Genomic DNA, 18,154 nt, shown 5'->3' on the forward strand with positions numbered 1-18,154 from the left:
TCCCATAGCTCTTGGAGATTCTGTTCAGGATTTCTTACCATCTTCTCTGTTTGTTCAACTTTGTTTTCAAGGTTAAATATTTTATCTTCAATGTCTGAGGTTCTGTCTCCTAGGTGTTCTATCCTATTGGATATGCTTTCTATGGAGTTCTTAATTTGGTTTATTGTTTCCTTCATTTCAAGGATTTCTGTTTGTTTTTTTTTCAATATCTCTAACTCTTTATTGAAATGATCTTTTGCTTCCTGTATTTGCTCTTTTAACTGTTCAATTGGTGCAATCATTCAATGCCTGCATTTGCTCTTTCATCTCATCATTCAGTGCCTGCATTTGCTCTTTCATCTCATCATTTGCTTCCCTGATCATTTTAATTATGTACATTCTGAACTCCTTTTCTGTCATTTCTTCTGCCATGCTGTCATTGGGTTTTATTGATGTAACATCTAGATTTGTTTGGGGCATTTTCTTCCCTTGTTTTCTCATATTGTTCAGGTATCAGTGGACTGCTGAGATATTGCAGATTTCCTCTATTAACTCATAATGTCCCCGAAGATTTCTAGTATATCCCCTCTTAGCCTTCAGTAGGCTGAAGTCTTGGAGGAAGTTGATAGTGCGGTGCTCCACAAGGAAGCTGCCTCTCTAGGGGTGGTGGCCTTCAGGTGGTGTATATTCCCTGCTAGTGGGCAGAGGTGCCTCCACTTGTTGACCAATGGTCATCCAAAGGGGAACTAGGCTGCGGGCTGAGGCAAAGCCAGTTTGGGCCTGTGTCTCTGGTTTTACAGTCCTTGTGGGAAAACCTCACCCAGCAGGTATGACTCACCTTGTGGGGAGGTCTTGCTGCTCAGTTACCCTCCTAGAGGTTCCCCTCAATCTACAGGTACCACCTGGGTTGGGCTGCCTTCCTCTGCATCGTTCCCAGGGGCCCGGACCTACCTCTTGGGCCTGGGAGCCTCACCCTTCGCAGACGAGTCTCCTTAGGCTGCCCCTCCTCAGAGAATCTGCCCGCAGTCCTGGAACCTTCGCTCCGCCCTAAGCGTGTCTCTGTGCGGCTCTTCCACCAAGAAGCCTCCTAGGTCCTGGGACCCTGCTCTGCACCTAATCGTCTGGCTATGCGGCCCCTCCTCTGAACAGCCACCTGGAGCCCCGTACAATCGCTCTGAGTCCCAGTGACCAGCAGCACGCCTCTTCCTCCAGACAGCCGCCCAGTATTCCGGTGTGGTCACTAGGAGTCCAAGAAACTCACTGCGTGCCTCCTCCTCCCACCAACAGCCCATAGCCCTGGGCAGTCACTCCGAGTCCATGTGACCCGCCCTGTTCCTCCTCCTCCTCCGGGTACCCCCCCGGGTGTTCAGGAGCGGTCGCTCTGAGTCACTCTGAGTCCAAGTGACCTGCTGCATGCCTCCTCCGAGCAGCCACCCGGAGCTCTGGTGCGGCCACTCTGAGACCAAGCGACCCACCGCGCTCCTCCTCCAGGCAGCCCCCCGGTGTTCAGGAGTGGTCACTTTGAGTCCAAACAACTCACCACTCACCTCCTCCTCTGAGCAGCCGCCTGGAGCTCTGATGCAGTCACTGCGAGTCCAAGTGACACGCCGTGCTCCTCCTCCTCCTCCTCAGGGCAGGCCGCAGTGTTCAGGAGCGGTTGCTCTGAGTCCAAACAGCTCGCCCCGCAGTTCCACCTCTGAGCTGCCGCCCGGAACCCCAGTGGTTGCTCTGAGTCCAAGAGCTTTGCTGAGCGGCCTCCTCTATGATGCTCCCAGTTGTCCGAGTTCACTGCTCCAGCGTGGGGAGGGGTGTCTCACCGGGTAGCTCTACTTCACAAAGTTCCCTGCGTTCCGGGACTACTGCCCCATCCGGGACGCCTCCCCAACAGGAGAGACTCACCTGGCTGCTTTGAGTTGGTCCCAAGTCTCTCAATATCTCCTCTTTTGAATCCTGAGTCCTGGAGCAACATGAAATGCAGCCACCCTCTAGGCCGCCATCTTGAAACCTCCTGCATTTTCTTATTAGGAATGTTGGACTTGTAGTTGCAGCAACCCTTTGCTCAGGGGTATTGTCCGATTTCTTTAGTAGTACAAATGCATGACATGTTACTTTGTATGGAGAGAGTGTTCAGTGGTAATACTGATGACGTTAATGAAGAAAAACAATGATGATGGTTCTGATAGGGCTGAAGTAAACACAGCACCGTGATTTTCATTGAGATTAGTAAATACATAGTATACAGCACTTTCAAATTGGCCATTTAGAGTAGGTTAAGGGTATTTTCCCTTCTTTATATTTTCCCTATTCCCTGTGAGAATTTCTAAGAGTACTACTAATTGTACTAAATTCAACTTTCTTTTTCTAATTTTTTTTTTTCTTTTTCAAAAATTTTGGTTGTCCCACTTCTTCCACAGGTACCAAGTGTTATCATCTGATCATTTTCACAAACACCTTTATTTTTTTAGCTTTCCTCGAACTTTGTGTTGGCAAAAATGAGGCAACATGTACAAAATTCTAATCGGCACCATCATCTTTTGTTAAAACAAAGTGCCTTCTCCAGAAATCCAAATGTCAACACTTGTCATCTCTTTTTTTCCCACAGAAATTAGTGTTCCAAGGTATTCACACTATGCCAGAAGTCACAGGAAGGGTTCCCTACTGAAAGAAAGAAGAACTGGTGTAAATAAAGTGCCAGGGCTGAGACAGGGTCCTGAGTCAGTTTGTGGGCACTTAAACTTGAATCAAAATACAAAGGAGAGATTTTAGATGGAAAGTTCAAGGAGAGTCCTATTCTTACTGTGTAATCTGTGAAGAAATAGTGGCAATATTTATTCTATCTGTTGGGCAGAGAACACGTTAAAGACATAAAAGATGAAATGACAAAGGCAAGGAAGAGAAGCTTTACACAAACATGGTGGAACTTCTTTTAAAATTGCCTTAGAAAACTTGTAATGTTAACTAAGAAAAGACAAAAGAGAAAAAATGAAAAGTATGCAGAAGAGAAGAAAAGCATGAATGAAGTTTGGTTTCTTTGTTTTTTTTTTTTTTTTTTAAGTATTGGAAAAAAGAAAGAAAAAAAAATAAGAGGTAACAAAGAACAGAAGGTAATGCAGGCTTATCCTGTTTTACTTTCTTCCAATTTTCCCTGAAAAGACAAATGGTCATGAAAACAGAAAAGAGCCAGGGTTATCACAGGGGGGAAGCTCACAGGAAAGAAACACGTAGAGTACAAGGATAATATGAGCTACAGAATGAATTGTTGCCAGTACAAAGTAGAAAATGACCTCCCTTATTTGGCAGAAGATTACCCCCCATACACCGATTTTTTAAATTATTCATGTTTGGATGTTACAAAATTAAAGGCCTAAAAATATCTTCTTCATGTGTGTCTGCACCTAAGTTCACATTCACATTCTTACCCTCCCCACCACCCCACACCCAGCACACCTTACAGAGTGCCTGGCATAGAGCTAACTGTCCCTGAGTGTATGAAGAAAGGCTCATAAATTTGAAATGTTCTTCTGTAGAAGTGTCCATAAAGCTCATCTTAGGTAGGATGCTGTTTTATATTTTAGAAACCTGACTTAACTATTTCACTTATGTACTTGATCTTCATACCTTTGATGAAAAGTCTTACCTGGGAAGGTATCTTGAATTTGTCCAAGATTGTAACTTGCTAAAGGATACAAGCAGAGCAGTAAAAAAGAATAACCAGGAAATTAATTTAGTCAAATCTTCCTTAATGGTTAATGGACTGACAGATGTCAATGCCAAATAATTCTTATGTCCACAGAATATATTGAAGTGTGGTTTTACAAGAGATGTGATTCTGTTAAAATAAATATATAAAAGAGCCTGTGTGGTTGTTCCCAATACAATGATTTTTGACACTGAGAGAAATATGGAGCGGTGAAATAAATATCACAGCAGGAAATTCTACCCAAAGAAGCAACAATTCTATTTGATATGTTCCTAAAAAGCTACAGTGTCAGAGAAGGTACTCATCTGATATAAAGAATGATAGGGAGCTTTAGAACTTTGTTTCTTCCTTCCTGAAATAGATTGTAACTTTAAGTGACTTGAAAATGACGAAAGTCATGGGCTACCTATTCTTCTGATTGGTTATTTGTTTACTATTGGATACCTCTGATGAGTATACAGAGGAGTTAAAAATATGCACCATCAAATCTGACAAACTACACAATTTAAGCTTTAAATGTTCACTCTTAGAAAAACATCATGTGGACAATATAAATTAGGAACTATTAAAAAAACGGAAAGGAGTGGATAACAACATAGAGTTCTCTGTTTGCAAAAGGAATAATAAGTGACATCTTTAGTTATGATCTAAATCTATAAGGAACCCAGGTGTAGAACATTAGAGGATCTTTTACCTGTTTACCTTACAAAAAAGTCACAATTACCCACGAAAGAGAAGTGATAATTCCAGCCAAAAGGGTAGGGGGGAAATGGTGGGGGAGATTAAGAGGAAAGAACTTCTCCATAAAGAAACTGACCAGAACTTACAAAGAAGCTTTGACCACCAGTGTATGTCTCTGCTAAAGGAACTGAATGAAGATTTCCACTTCTAGCCCCACCTGTGTCTCCTCCTTCCTCCAATTTTCTCCTGAAACCCCCACAGCGTGTTTCCTCGATCTAGCATCCTACTGACTGTCCTCAAAAGTCAACTACAACTTACTGCAAAATGTTTTTGCAAAATAGTAGCAATGGAAAATTATATTTACTGGATGTACCATAATTAATTTGGATGACGAATAATCTGTTCTACAAAGGTAGTCGTTGCTTCGGTACTTTTGACTGTTATCCTGTGACAAAATTTGACTTCCATTTGTATGATGTTTTAATTGTCCAAGCCTCCCTCATTTATGTTAATTTTCTCTGTGAAATAAGGTAAATATGACTCTTCCTGGTTTGAAAGATGAAGAAAATGAAACACAAAATGATCACACAACAAAATCTAAGTATAGAACACACTTCTTTGTTCTCAGTTCATTCAGAAAATATAAAAGTTAAATACTCTGCCCTGTATATATCCCAACTCCCACCCAGTTGTACACTTCAAACACAATGCTTAATGTGATTCATAATTAAATATTAGTACACAGACATTCTAGTTACTTTATCACCATCCAAGAATAAGCTCCAAAAGTCTGTTTTATTCATCATCAAAACTCCCCTGATGTTGGATGGATAGATGTTACATGAATGATGGATAATTTTCTTTTCATCAAAATGTACCTAATCTTTGGTCCTTATAATTCTATTATAATTGTACCTCAACTGTATCACTAGTGGCTAAGTCTACCTCACTATATCATGACCTTCCTTGTACCAGAGTGTAGATTCTTAACTATATATGACCATCAAGAACCTACTAGTACAGGCTCAGGTACTCTGATAGTATACCTACTAAATATTTGTGAAAGTGACAATTTCTCCATACAACATAGGATGCTATTATAATGATATTTAAAGTTCTAGAAGTGTCACTTAGAAAGAACCCCCCCCCCCACAGTAAACCCGTACCCAATTTCAGGACATCAAATCCTACATCTAAGATATTTTTAACTGAGTAAATCAGGAGCCATGACACACGATGAGAACAACTGTCTCATGTTTCAATCTGTATGACATCACAACACTCCTAAAGAGAGATTTCTTAGCCTAGGATCACAAAACAAGTAAAGGAAAAAGTGAACACTCAGACTGGCCAAGTGAACCTTGATATTTGTTGTCAATATGTTAATATTGTCTGCAACTGCACTCAGCTTGGTACTGAATTCACTGAAACGAGTGCAGTTTTTGTGTCGGGGGGTGGGGGTGGGTTCTGATGCATATATTTATATAGGTATCAAGGCTGGGCACTTGAAAGTAAGAAATGCCCCTAGTAAATATTTTGACCTAACATTCTATAAAGTTGCATATCATGAAACTAGAAGACCAAACACTTCCAAAAGATTTCCTCCACTTCTCAAAGAGAGAAGTGACAAGTTTCAGTTCTTGCTTCTCAATCACAAATAAAGTTCTCCCAATTAAAGAAGGGAAAGCCACAGTAATTCAGAGATATTGTAAAGGTCAATAATAGATGACATAGAACTAGTCAGTGAAGAAAATCACTACTAAGAAAGGATAAAGCTATCCTCTCAATCTTCAAATACACTAATTAAAATGATGTCTTGCTAAAGAAAAAATGCTAAATCAGATACTTTACAAAATAACAGCCATGTTTCACTGAAATTCAATTTCATGTAACCAAGAGGTTCTTAAATGTTATTCAAATCCTTATAGAAATGATAGCAACAGGTATAAAAAGAGAAAATTTTGTGATCATATGATTCAAATTTATGAATTTTCTTACTCCCAGTCTTCATTTATTAAGGGTTAAACTTTTTCTCCCTTAAATGTCTATTTTAAGGAAAAGTTGAGAGTCACTCACTCCCTTTAAATTTCAGACAGAACCACATTTATTTTTATACCTAAAAAATAGCTGTCTGCCCAATCCATTGATAGTTTTGGTAGTTTTTGATCACTTGCTTTAGTTCTTTGTGCTTTTACTCTTAGAAGTCATAAAAATAAAAAATGTACCTTAATTGGAAACTAGTATATCTCAGTTTTAAAAAGTGCATGCGGATTTTAAAAATGCTTCCTTTTTAAAAATGTCTAAGCTCATTTATCAACTTCAACTGTATTATTTATTATTATTATTACATCATCATCATCATCATCATCATCATCATCATCATCACCACTGCTGCCACCATTACTGTTATTTGTGCTGAGGATTCAACCCAGGGGTTTGCACATGCTAAATATGCACGCTACCCATTAGCTACACTGCCAGCCCTCACCTCCAGCTTTATTATAATAATGCTTAAGAGTTGGCTTTACTACAGACATTTAAATTATAATTTATAAATATGTCTAACATGAAAACAACCTCCCATTTGCTTTGTCTCCTAGATTTATACAAAATGCACCCACAATCCTGTTCAAAAATCTCAAGCCCAAACTCTGAGAATATGAGAGTGGGAGAACTGCTGTACCAGGCAGGATGCTGATGGGGATCAGCACATGCCACTCCAAATACTTTAACATAAGGATTATTTTGAGCTGAAGACCACAGCAAAGCAGCAGAAAGACTTCATTCCTGTCCCTCTCTCCACCTAAAGCCAGAGCATAAATTTCTCCTTGTAAGAGTGACATGAATCTTCATTGACAAAGGTATTTACCTGTCCTACATGAGGAAGAGAAAAATACCTTTTCTCTGTATAACGAACTATACTAAACAGCCTTTATCTACTATAAATGTTTTGGTTATATTCCTGTATCTTACTGCCCCTAGGAGTCCAAATCCCCTTTTCCATTGTTTGATTACTTCTTCACAATTTATTGCCCCTTGATAAAATGGTGTATATTCTCATTGGTTTAAGTACCTCTTTAGATTATTGTTTCTTATTTATGAAGCTCCGTACATATAAACATATTAACATCAATAAAATTATATGAGGATGTAATATCAGCAATATGGTCTATATATAACCCCCATCCTTTTACAGAAACCCTGATTTGGCCATCTTCCATTAAAAAATAATAATAATACTGATGCCTTTATGATATTTTCAAAATCCAGGTGAGGCCTCTGGGCATACATCAGTGGTAGAGCACTTGCCTAGCATGTGCTGGGCTTGGCTTGATTACCAGGACCACGAAAGTAAAAATTAAATTAAAAAAAATTTAAAATCCAGGTCAGAAGCAAGAGCACACAAGTAGAGCACAAAAATGGGAAAGACATAATAAAGCAGAAAAATCAGTACTTTTTTACAGACATCTCCATTGCTCCAAACACACTAAGTGAGCCACTCAAATAGATTCTATTGGTCCAAAAATTCTCCTCTGGAAGAAGGGAGAGTAAAGTGGGTATCTGAATTTACCATGGATCATGCACCAGACTCATCCCAGTGAAAAAATCAGCACTTAACATGCCCCTAGAAACCCGAGTTTCAGGCCTTCGGCACACCCAGACTAGTTTGAATATCAAATGCCTTTTCTTGACAAAGCCAGTCTGTAATGACTAAAAGAAGGGAGGTTTCTTCCAAGAGTGTGAATATGTACACAAGACAACAGGATCACAAAATTCAGGGAAAAGTGACACTAATGAAATAGTTCTAGTAACTGACCTTAAGGAAATAGAAATCTGCCTGCTAAAGATTTAATAATGAAATATGCCTAGTATGCTGCAAAGAAACACAGACAACTGAGCAGAATAGGAAATAATGCAGGAACTAAATCAGAAGTTCCACAATATGATACAAGTCATGAAGGGAAAAAAAAAAAAAAAAAAAAAAAAACTAGAAATTTTGGAGCTGAACAATGACTGAAATAAAAAGTTGTGTTTCAACAATGTGCTTTATTAAGCAGAAGAATGAATCCATCAGGTCAAAGACAGACATCACTTGCAATTATCCAGAGGAATCAAAACAATACTGAATAAAAAAAAAAGTGAAGACTATGGGAACTTTCGGGTACCATTAAATGAACTAATATTCACATGATGAGAATCCTAGACATAGGAGAAAAAGTGAAAGTAATAAAGAACTTACTAAAGAAATAATGGATGGAGGAAATTTTCCAAAATCTGTAGAAGGAAATGAACGTCCAAATTCATGAAGACCATGACTTTAGGTAGGTGGAACCTCAAAGGTCTCCCCTGAGGTACATAATATGATGACTTATAATAACTGAATTTGATATTTTGATATCAAATTTGAGCCACTTTGAAATAATTTCATGATTTACAATAACTAAATCATCAAAAGTCAGAATTTTGAAAGCAGCTAGAGAAATAAGACTTATCACAATATAAAAGGGGACCTCATGAAGCTATCACATTTTTTCAGCAGAAACCTTGCAGGTTATGAAAGAGAAAGATATATTCAGTGACGAAAGGCAAAATCTCTGCCAAACAAAATACCAGACTTGGATCTGTCTTAAAAAAGAGGTAAAGACTTTCCCAAACAAAAATTTACTTCATTACCACCAGATCTGCCATAAAAGAAATGATAAAGGGAGTAATTCAATTTGAAATGAAAAGACACTAAAAGGCAACATAAAAGTTTATGAATGAATAAATCTCAATAGTAAAGGTAAGTACATATAGAAATATAGAATAATCTAATATGGAAATGGTGATGCATAAATCATACTTAACTCTTGCATAGAATCTATAAAACAAAAGTAGTAAGAATAACCACAACCACAAAAATTGGTTGGTGGATGTGCAACATAAAACAAAGCAAATTCTAACATTAATGAAATAAAGCGGTAAGCAGTGTAAGTGTAGTTTTGATATAAAATTGAGTTATCATTGGCTCAAAATAGGAAGTTCCATGCAAACCTCATGAATCTCATGATAAGCACAATGAAAAAGTCTATAGCAGATACAAAATATAAAAAGAGAAAAGAACTAAAGCACTATCGTTACCCCCCAAAAAACAACAAAACATAGGGGTGGGGGACAAAAGAACTGTAAAATGTACAGAAAACAACAAAATGGAATGGTAATTCCTGACTTATAAAAACTTACTTCAAATATAAGTGGATTAAATTTAACAATTGAAAGACATAGGTTGGATGGATTTAGAAACAAATGAACACAACTTTATGCAATTGATATGAAACCAAATTTATATATAAGGGCAAACATATCCAGAAGGTAAATGAATAGAAAAAAAATATTCCATAAAGGTGATAATGAAAACAGAGCATAGGTTACTATTTTATATCAAGCAAAGTAAACTTTCACTCAAAAACTCTCACAATATAAAAGAAGCTCATTAGATAATTATAAATGGATCAATTCAACAATAAAAATATATATGTGTATTATATATGCAAACATCGGAGAACTTAAATACATCAAGAAAACCTTGACAGATCAAAAAGGAGAAATAGGTAACAATACAATACTGTGATTTCAATAAACCACTTAGGATAATGAGCAGATCATCTAAATAGAAAATCAACAAGGAAATAGCAGATGCAAACAACACTATAAATGGAAATACTTAACAGATATATGCAGAACACTGAACCCACAGTTGAATGTGAAATTTTCTCAAGCACACATGAACCATTGTCCAAAATAGGTCACATGGTAGGACATAAAACAATATTAAGAAGGCCAAAATCATTCCAATTGTCTTTTTCTGACCAGAAAGGGATGAAATTAGAAATCAATAACAAAAGAAAATGGAAAAGTTCACAAATACATAAAAATTATACAACACATGCTTAAAAATCATTATGTCACAGAAGAAATCAAAAGGGAGATTAGAATATTTTCTAACAAATTCAAATGAAAACACAATATATCAAAATTTATGGGATGTAACAAAAACACAGAGGAATTCATAGTGACAAATAATAGTGATCAATTGTCTAAATTAAAGGAAAAGTATTATGAATTAACTACAATTACACCTCAAGGATATAGAATTGTAACAAACTAAGTAAGTAAAAGAAAGAAATAATGACGATTATGGCAAAAATAAATGGATGAGAGAATAGAGAAATATTTTAAAAATTCAGTGAGACTGAGAGCTAGTTCTTTGAAAGATAAATGCTTTGCTACATTAAGAAATAGAAGATTCAAGCCAGGCATGGTGACACACACTTGTAATCCCAGTAGCTTGCGAGGCAGAGGCAGGAAGATCAAAAGTTCAAAGCCAGTGTCAGCAGCTTTCTCTGTCTCTAAATAAAATATACAAAGGTCTGGGGATATTACTCAGTGGTTAAGTGCCCTTTGGTTCAATTCCTGGTACCAAAAGAAAAAATAAAAAAAAGAAAGAAAAAGAAATATGATTCAAATAAATAAAATTAGAAATGAAAGAACAGACATTAAAATTGATGCCATATTTATAAAAGATCATAATGAACTGTTATGAATTATTATTTACCAACAATGGGGCAGCCCAGAAGAAAATTCATAGACTCACACACCTGAAACTGAATGAAGAAGAGATTGAAAGCCTAAGCGTACCAATAATAAATAAGGAGATTGAATCAGTAATCAAAGGCCTTCCAACAAAGAAAATCCTGGGAACAAATGGCTTCACAGCCACTGCAAACATTTTAAGAAGGATTAATATTAACTCTTCTCTAAATAAAAAACAGAAGAAACATTTCAAATTCTTTTTATAAGGACAGCATCACCATGGAACCAAAGCCAGAAAAAGAGCACACAAAAAGGGAAAACTACAAGCCAAGATCTCCAAAGAAGAGAGATGCAAAAATACTCCATAAATTTTTAGAAAACTGAATTCAGCAGCACATTGAAAGATCATACAACATGACTAAGCAGGATACATCCGGGACGTGCAAGGATGATTCAACACGCAATAATCAATCAACATGATACACACTAATAAGAAGGATAAAAATCACATGATCATCCCAACAAGTGCAGAAAAGGATTCTGTCAAAATTCAATCACTTTCATGATGAAAAATTCCCAACAAATTATAGAATAAACTTATCTCAACATAATAAAGATCACCATATGAAAAGCCCATAGCTTAAAAACACAATGATGAACATGGTCATCTTATCACTTAAGATATGGAACAAGACAAGGATTCTCTGTCCACTTCTATTCAACATGGCTCTGGAAGTTATGTACACCACAAGAAAAGAAAAGAAAATGTAACCAAATTGGAAAAGGAAAAATGAAATTATTTGTTTGTGAATGATAGGATCTTATATGGAGAAAAATCTAAAGACACCACACACACATAAACACACACAAATAAATGCATGTAAAAAGTTGGAAAACACAAAATCAGTGTTAAAAAATCAGTTGGATTTCCATGCACTAAAAACAAATTATCTGAAAGGGAAATTAAGAAAATAAGTTGAATTCCTGGTTAGAATGGCGATTATCAAGAATACTAGCAACAATAGGTGTTGGTGAGGATGTGGAGAAAAAGGTACACTCATACATTGCTGGTGGGACTGCAAACTAGTGCAACCACTCTGGAAAGCAGTGTGGAGATTCCTTAGAAAACTGGATATGGAACCACCATTTGACCCAGCTATCCCACTCCTTGGCCTATACCCAAAGGACTTAAAATCAGCATACTACAGAGATGCAGCCACATCAATGTTCATAGCTGCTCAATTCCCAATAGCCAGATTGTGGAACCAACCTAGATGCCCTTCAATGGATGAATGGATAAAGAAACTGTGGTATATATATATATATATATATATATATATATATATATATACACACACACAATATGGAATATTACTCAGCCATAAAGAATGATAAAAATTATGGCATTTGCAGGCAAATGGATGAAATTGGAGAACATCAAGCTAAGTGAGATAAGCCAATCACAAAAAACCAAAGGACAAATGATCTCGCTGATAAGTGGATAATGACACATAACAGGGGGTGGGAGGGGGGCAAGAATAGAGGAAGGAGGGACTGTACAGAAGGATAAGAGGGGTGGGAGGGGTAGGGGGAAGAAAAAAAATAACAGAAAAAAAAAAAGAAAATAACTCCATCTATGATAGCATCTAATAAAATAACTAAACCAAAGAAGTGAAAGACATGTTCACTAAAACTATTAATAATAAAAAAAACTGATGAACTAAAGCAGATACAAATAAATGGAAAAGAATTTCACATTAATAGACTAGAAAATTGTTTGATTCCCATGTTCATAGAACTTATTAACATTGTTAAAATGTCTACACAACCCAAACTGATTTACAGGTAAGTGAAATCCTTATCAAAAATTCAATGTCATTCTTTTTTTATTTGTTCTAATTAGTTGTATGTGACAGTAGAGTGCATTTATACATTTGATAGATCAAACACAAATGGAGTATAACTTCCCATTTTTCTGGTTGTACATGATGTAAAATCACACCAGTCATGTAATCATATATGTACTTAGGGTAATAATGTCTGATTCAATTTACTATCCTTCTTACCCCTATACCCCCTCCCCTCCTTACACTTCCCTCTGCCTAATGCAAAATACCTCTATTTTTCCCTAACCTCCCACACTTATTGTGAATTAGCATCCACATAGAAAGTACATTCAGCTTTTGGTTTTTTGGGTTTAGCTTATTTAGTTTAACATGATATTTTCCAGCTCTATCCATGTACCAGAAAATGCCATAGTTTTATTCTTCCTTAAGGATGAGTAATATTCCATTGTGTATATATAGCACATTTTCTTTATCCATCATCTGTTGAAGGGCATCTAGGTTGGTTCCAGTATTTGGCTATTGTGAATTGAGCTGCTATAATCATTGATGTGGCTGCATCACTGTAGTCTGCTGATTTTAAGTCCTTTAGATATAAACTAGGGATGTGGGATAGCTGGGTCAAATGGTGGATCCATTCCAAGTTTTCTGAGGAACCTTCATACTGCTTTCCATAATAGTTGCACCAATTTGCAGTTCCACCAGCAATGTATGAGTGTACCTTTTTCCCCACATCCTCACCAACATTTATTGTTGCTTATATTCTTAATAATTGTCATTCTACTTGGAGTGAGATGAAATCTTAGAGTAGTTTTGATTTGCATTTCTCTACTTGCTGGAGATATTGAACATTTTTTCATATATTTGTTGATTGATTGTATATCTTCTTCTGTGAAGTGTCTGTTCAGTTCCTTAGCCCATTTATTGATTGGGTTATTTATATTTGGGGGGATAAATTTTTTGAGTTCTTTATATATCCTGGAGATTAATGCTCTATCTGAGGTGTATGTGCTAGATTTTCTCCCATTTTATAGGCTCTCTCTTCACATTATTGTTTCCTTTGCTGAGAAAAAGCTTTTTAGTTTGAATCCATCTCATTTATTGATTTTTGATTTTACTTCTTGCACTTTAGAAGTCTTATTAAGGAAGTCAGGTCCTAAGTCAACATGGTGAAGATTTGGGTACACTTTTTCTTCTATTAGGCACAGGGTATCTGTTTTTGTGCCTAAGTATTTGATCCACTTTGAGTTCAGTTTTGTGCAGGGTGAGAGATAGGGATTTAATTTTAGAGAAAAAGAAATAACAAATCTAAAATTCATATGGAACCACAAAAGAATCCAAATAGCCAAAGCAATTTTGAGAAAAAGCAGAACCAAGCTGGAGGCATCACTTCTGATTTCAGTATTATATCATGAAGTAAGCAATCAAAACAAGTGTAGTATTCTCACAAAAGTGGATACATAAACTGGGTATGATGGCATATGCCTGTGATTCCAGCAACTCAGGTGGCTGAGACAGTAGGGCTTCAAGTTCAAGGCTAACTTTACCAATTTAACAAAGCTTTAAGTAACTTAGAAAGACCCTGTCTCAAAATAAAAAAATAAAAATTGTTGGAGATGTAACTCAGTGGTAAAGTACCCCTAGTTTTAATCTTTGGTACCCTCCCCCCAAAAATGGATATACAGACCAATCAAACAGAACAAACAACATATAAATCCACACTAACATGGTCAACTGATCTTTGGCAAAGATGCCAAGAATATACAATATTTAAAGAACAGCATCTTCAAATAATGGTGGTGGGAAAACTACCATATGCACTTATGTCACACATGAAAATCCAAAGGACTTAAAATCAGCAAACTACAGTACATAGCCACATCAATGTTTATAGCAGCTCAGTTCACAATAACTAGATTGTGGAACCAACCTAGATGCCCTTCAATAGATGAATGGATAAAGAAACTCTGGTATATACACACAATGGAATACTATTCAGCCATAAAGAAAAATAATATAATGACCTTTGCAAATAAATGGATAGAATTGGAGAATATCATGCTAAGTAAATTAAGCCAAGCCCAAGAAAACCAAAGGCCAAATGTTTTCCCTGATAAGTGGAGAATGATATACAATGGTGGTAGGAGGTGGGGAGTGAGAGAAGAATGGGGGAACTTTAGATTATGTAGAAGGAAATGAGAGGGAGGGGGGTATGAAAAATGGTGGAATGAGACAGACATCACTACCCTATGTACATGTATGATTACACAAATGTTATGAATCTACATCATGCACAATAATAGAAATGAAATAATGTACCCCATTTGTGTACAATGAATCGAAATGCAGTCTGTAAAAAATTAAAAGATAAATAAAAAATTGATTTAAAATGCAAACCCTTTACGACATGAAACCATAATACTTCTAGAAGAAAACATAAGCTCCTTGACACTGATTTTGGCAATAGTTCTTGGGTATAACACCAAAGACACTGTCAATAAAAGCAAAAATAGAGAAATGGGATTATTTCAAATTAATATGACTTTGCACAGCAAAGGAAATAACTAAATAAAAAGGCAATCTACAGAATGGAACAAAACATTTGCAAACTATGTACCTTATAAAGGGTTAATATCTAAAATATATAAATAACTCCTACAATTTGATAGCAAAAACCAAATAACTATTTTAAAAAAGGAGCAAAAGAGTTGAAAAGACATTTCTTCAGTGAAGACATACGAATGGCCAACTTATATATGAGAAGTTACTCAATGTCACTACCCATTGGGGAAATGCAGATCAAAAGCAAAATAAGATATTTACCACTCACCTGTAGGAATGATTAGTATGTATTCATTAAATAGTAAGTATTAACAAGGATTCAGATAAAAAAGAACACTGTAAAAATTTAAACTGATGCTGCCACTATGGAAAACAGTATGGTAGTTCCTCAAAAAAAATTAAATTACAACTAGAACTACCCTATGATGTAGCAATCCTATTTCCAGGTATATATCAAAGAAATGGAAATTAGAACATGTTAATTGCAGTGTTGTTCATAATGACCAAGACATAGAAGCAAATTGAATGTTTTCAGAGGATAAATGGACAAAGATAATGTGTTACATACATACAATGCAGTATCGTTTTGATTTAGGATGGAAGGAACTCTGACCACTTGTGACAACAGGGACGAACCTGGAGAACAACCTAGTGAAGTGAGCCAGGTACAGAAGGATAAATCAATCCACTTACATTATGAAGCTAACACAGTCAAACTCATAGAAGCAGCGAAGACAATGGTGGTTGGAGGGGTTGGGAATAGGGAACATTGGGATGAACTAATCAAAAAGCACAAAGTTTGGGTTCTACCAGATAAATAAGCCCTACAATGCAACTGCAGAACACAGTGCCTGTAGTTAAAACTGAGGTATCATGTACTTAAAATTATACTGTGAAAGTCGATCTTATGTGAAGAGTTCTCATCATACCAAATAATAATAATAATAATAAATAGATGTTAAAAGAAAATTTTTATAGGTTCTGGACAGGTTTATGACAGATAATAATGATGAATTCTTGAGTATATACTTATCTCCAAACTCATCAAGTTATACACATTAAATACGTAAGTTTTTGAACATCGATCAGACCTCAAAAAGTGTTTTTGAAAAGAAAAGAAACATATCTTCTCTTCTATTAATCTTTTTTCGGTTTAATTTGCAGAATCCCACATATTTGAATATAAAAGGGTACAGGAAATGATTTCCTCCCCAACAATGCCTTTGGCTGCAAGAAAGAGAAAAGTCATTAAAATGAAACTGAATTCAGCAAGGACGTTTTCTATGCAGTATAGGAGTTTGGGGCTGTGGAAAGGTAGGAATGATTAATTGATTAATTAAATTAAATGATTAAGGTCAATTCATCAGTCCCTTGGACCTTAAATAACTTTGGCTCTTTCCAACTCTTCCATACTACCATCATCAGAATGTAGACATATGTCCTCAGGCTGGTCCTTTACTAAGAGCAAGATGGCTGCAGCATCTTTAAATATCACATCCTTCCACAACAATATCCAAAAGCCAGAATGCAGAGAGGGCATATTCTTCTCCTTGTATCCCTAAATAAGCACGGCTAGAAATGTCCCAGAAGTTATCCAACTGATTTCCCTTCATATCTATCTTGCCAAAATTCTGTTAATGCCCATGCCAGCATGAATCACTTGGCAGGGGTGTAGAATTACCATAATTGACTTGGACAAATCAAGCTTCACCCCTGGAGTTGGGGAGGAAGCCAAACCCTCCTGATGCCCAAAGTCCCTGGGCAAAACATGGACAAAATTAGTGAATGCTTGTAGGCCACCAAACAACACTGTTTGCCTTAGTTGGTAAAGCTATCCCTTTGTTGGGCTCATCCATCTTATTCTCTCCTATTCTCATTATAGTATACTGAAAGTACTGACTTGTTTTATATTTCACAACCTCAAGTTTGTAGCACCAGTTTAAAGAGTTCCCACTAGACCACTTTGTGGCATGTCTTATAAACAGACTAACATTCAGTGCACAAAAGAAGCACTTATAAGCATGTTAAGAAATATAATTGTCCATTAACTTTCCCACTCTATGAAGATCAGCAATATAATTCACTCACATACCTGGGAGGCAGGAAGGAGCCACAATATGTCCAGCTGATTCTATTGCTTTAGTTCCTCAGAATCAAAGATTGTGAGTTTTGTGGTACCTTACAAACTCCTTAGGAGCAAGACTCATCTCTCACAGTGATACATTATGGGCAGCTAACATTTATTGGATGAATTAATCAATTGGTGTTATTCTTTTTGTGGCTCTATGGTCTGAATAAATGAGTATTGCCTTTTGCAAACTCATTAAGCCTGTATCTATTTATGATTTTACTCTCCTTTACCCCAGGGAATCTGGATTCTTCCTGCAAAAATGACCACTGCTTTGTGTTAGATTGAATCGTCCTATTTTGAAACACTTCAGAGATTATTTATATAACAATTCAGAGTTATTATTTGACATATTATGATTGAGGAATATAATGACAGCATTATCTCTTCTAACATTTCAGAGCTCAACAGATTCCACTGCGGGATATTCTAACATGGGCTGCTAGTGTGCAAGACTCTCCATGAGCTGCTCTTGGCCACACTCCAGGGTCATGTCTTTTGACAACTCCACCAGCAGCCCTTCCTTCAATTTTTTGCAATTTGCTTAGCCTTCTCTCCTTTATGCCTCTTTAGTGCATTTATTTGTCTATACTATGCCCTTTCTGACCTGACCTATCTTCTGAAATTATCTTCAAAGTCATTTTTTGGTAAGCTTTCTAGATAGTCCCCAAGCAGGTTTAGACACCT

At 36.4% G+C, this 18,154-nt stretch overlaps 1 long non-coding RNA gene across 2 annotated transcripts in view; it reads right to left on the reverse strand.

Moving 5' to 3' along the window:
• LOC306666238 overlaps positions 1–16,890 on the reverse strand; it is a 41,626-nt gene extending 24,736 nt beyond the window's left edge. The window contains exons 1-2 of one of the 2 annotated variants that reach the window (XR_013765241.1): positions 16,717–16,890; positions 16,431–16,566 (exon numbers count right to left, since the gene is read on the reverse strand). This is a non-coding gene — a long non-coding RNA (uncharacterized lncRNA). The remainder of the gene's footprint in view (positions 1–16,430; positions 16,567–16,716) is intronic. The other variant, XR_013765240.1, reaches the window with a different exon arrangement.
• Between the last annotated feature and the right edge of the window lie 1,264 nt (positions 16,891–18,154).

Source organism: Sciurus vulgaris (genome assembly GCF_902686455.1).
Source record: "Sciurus vulgaris genome assembly, chromosome: 7".
NCBI lineage: Eukaryota > Metazoa > Chordata > Mammalia > Rodentia > Sciuridae > Sciurus > Sciurus vulgaris.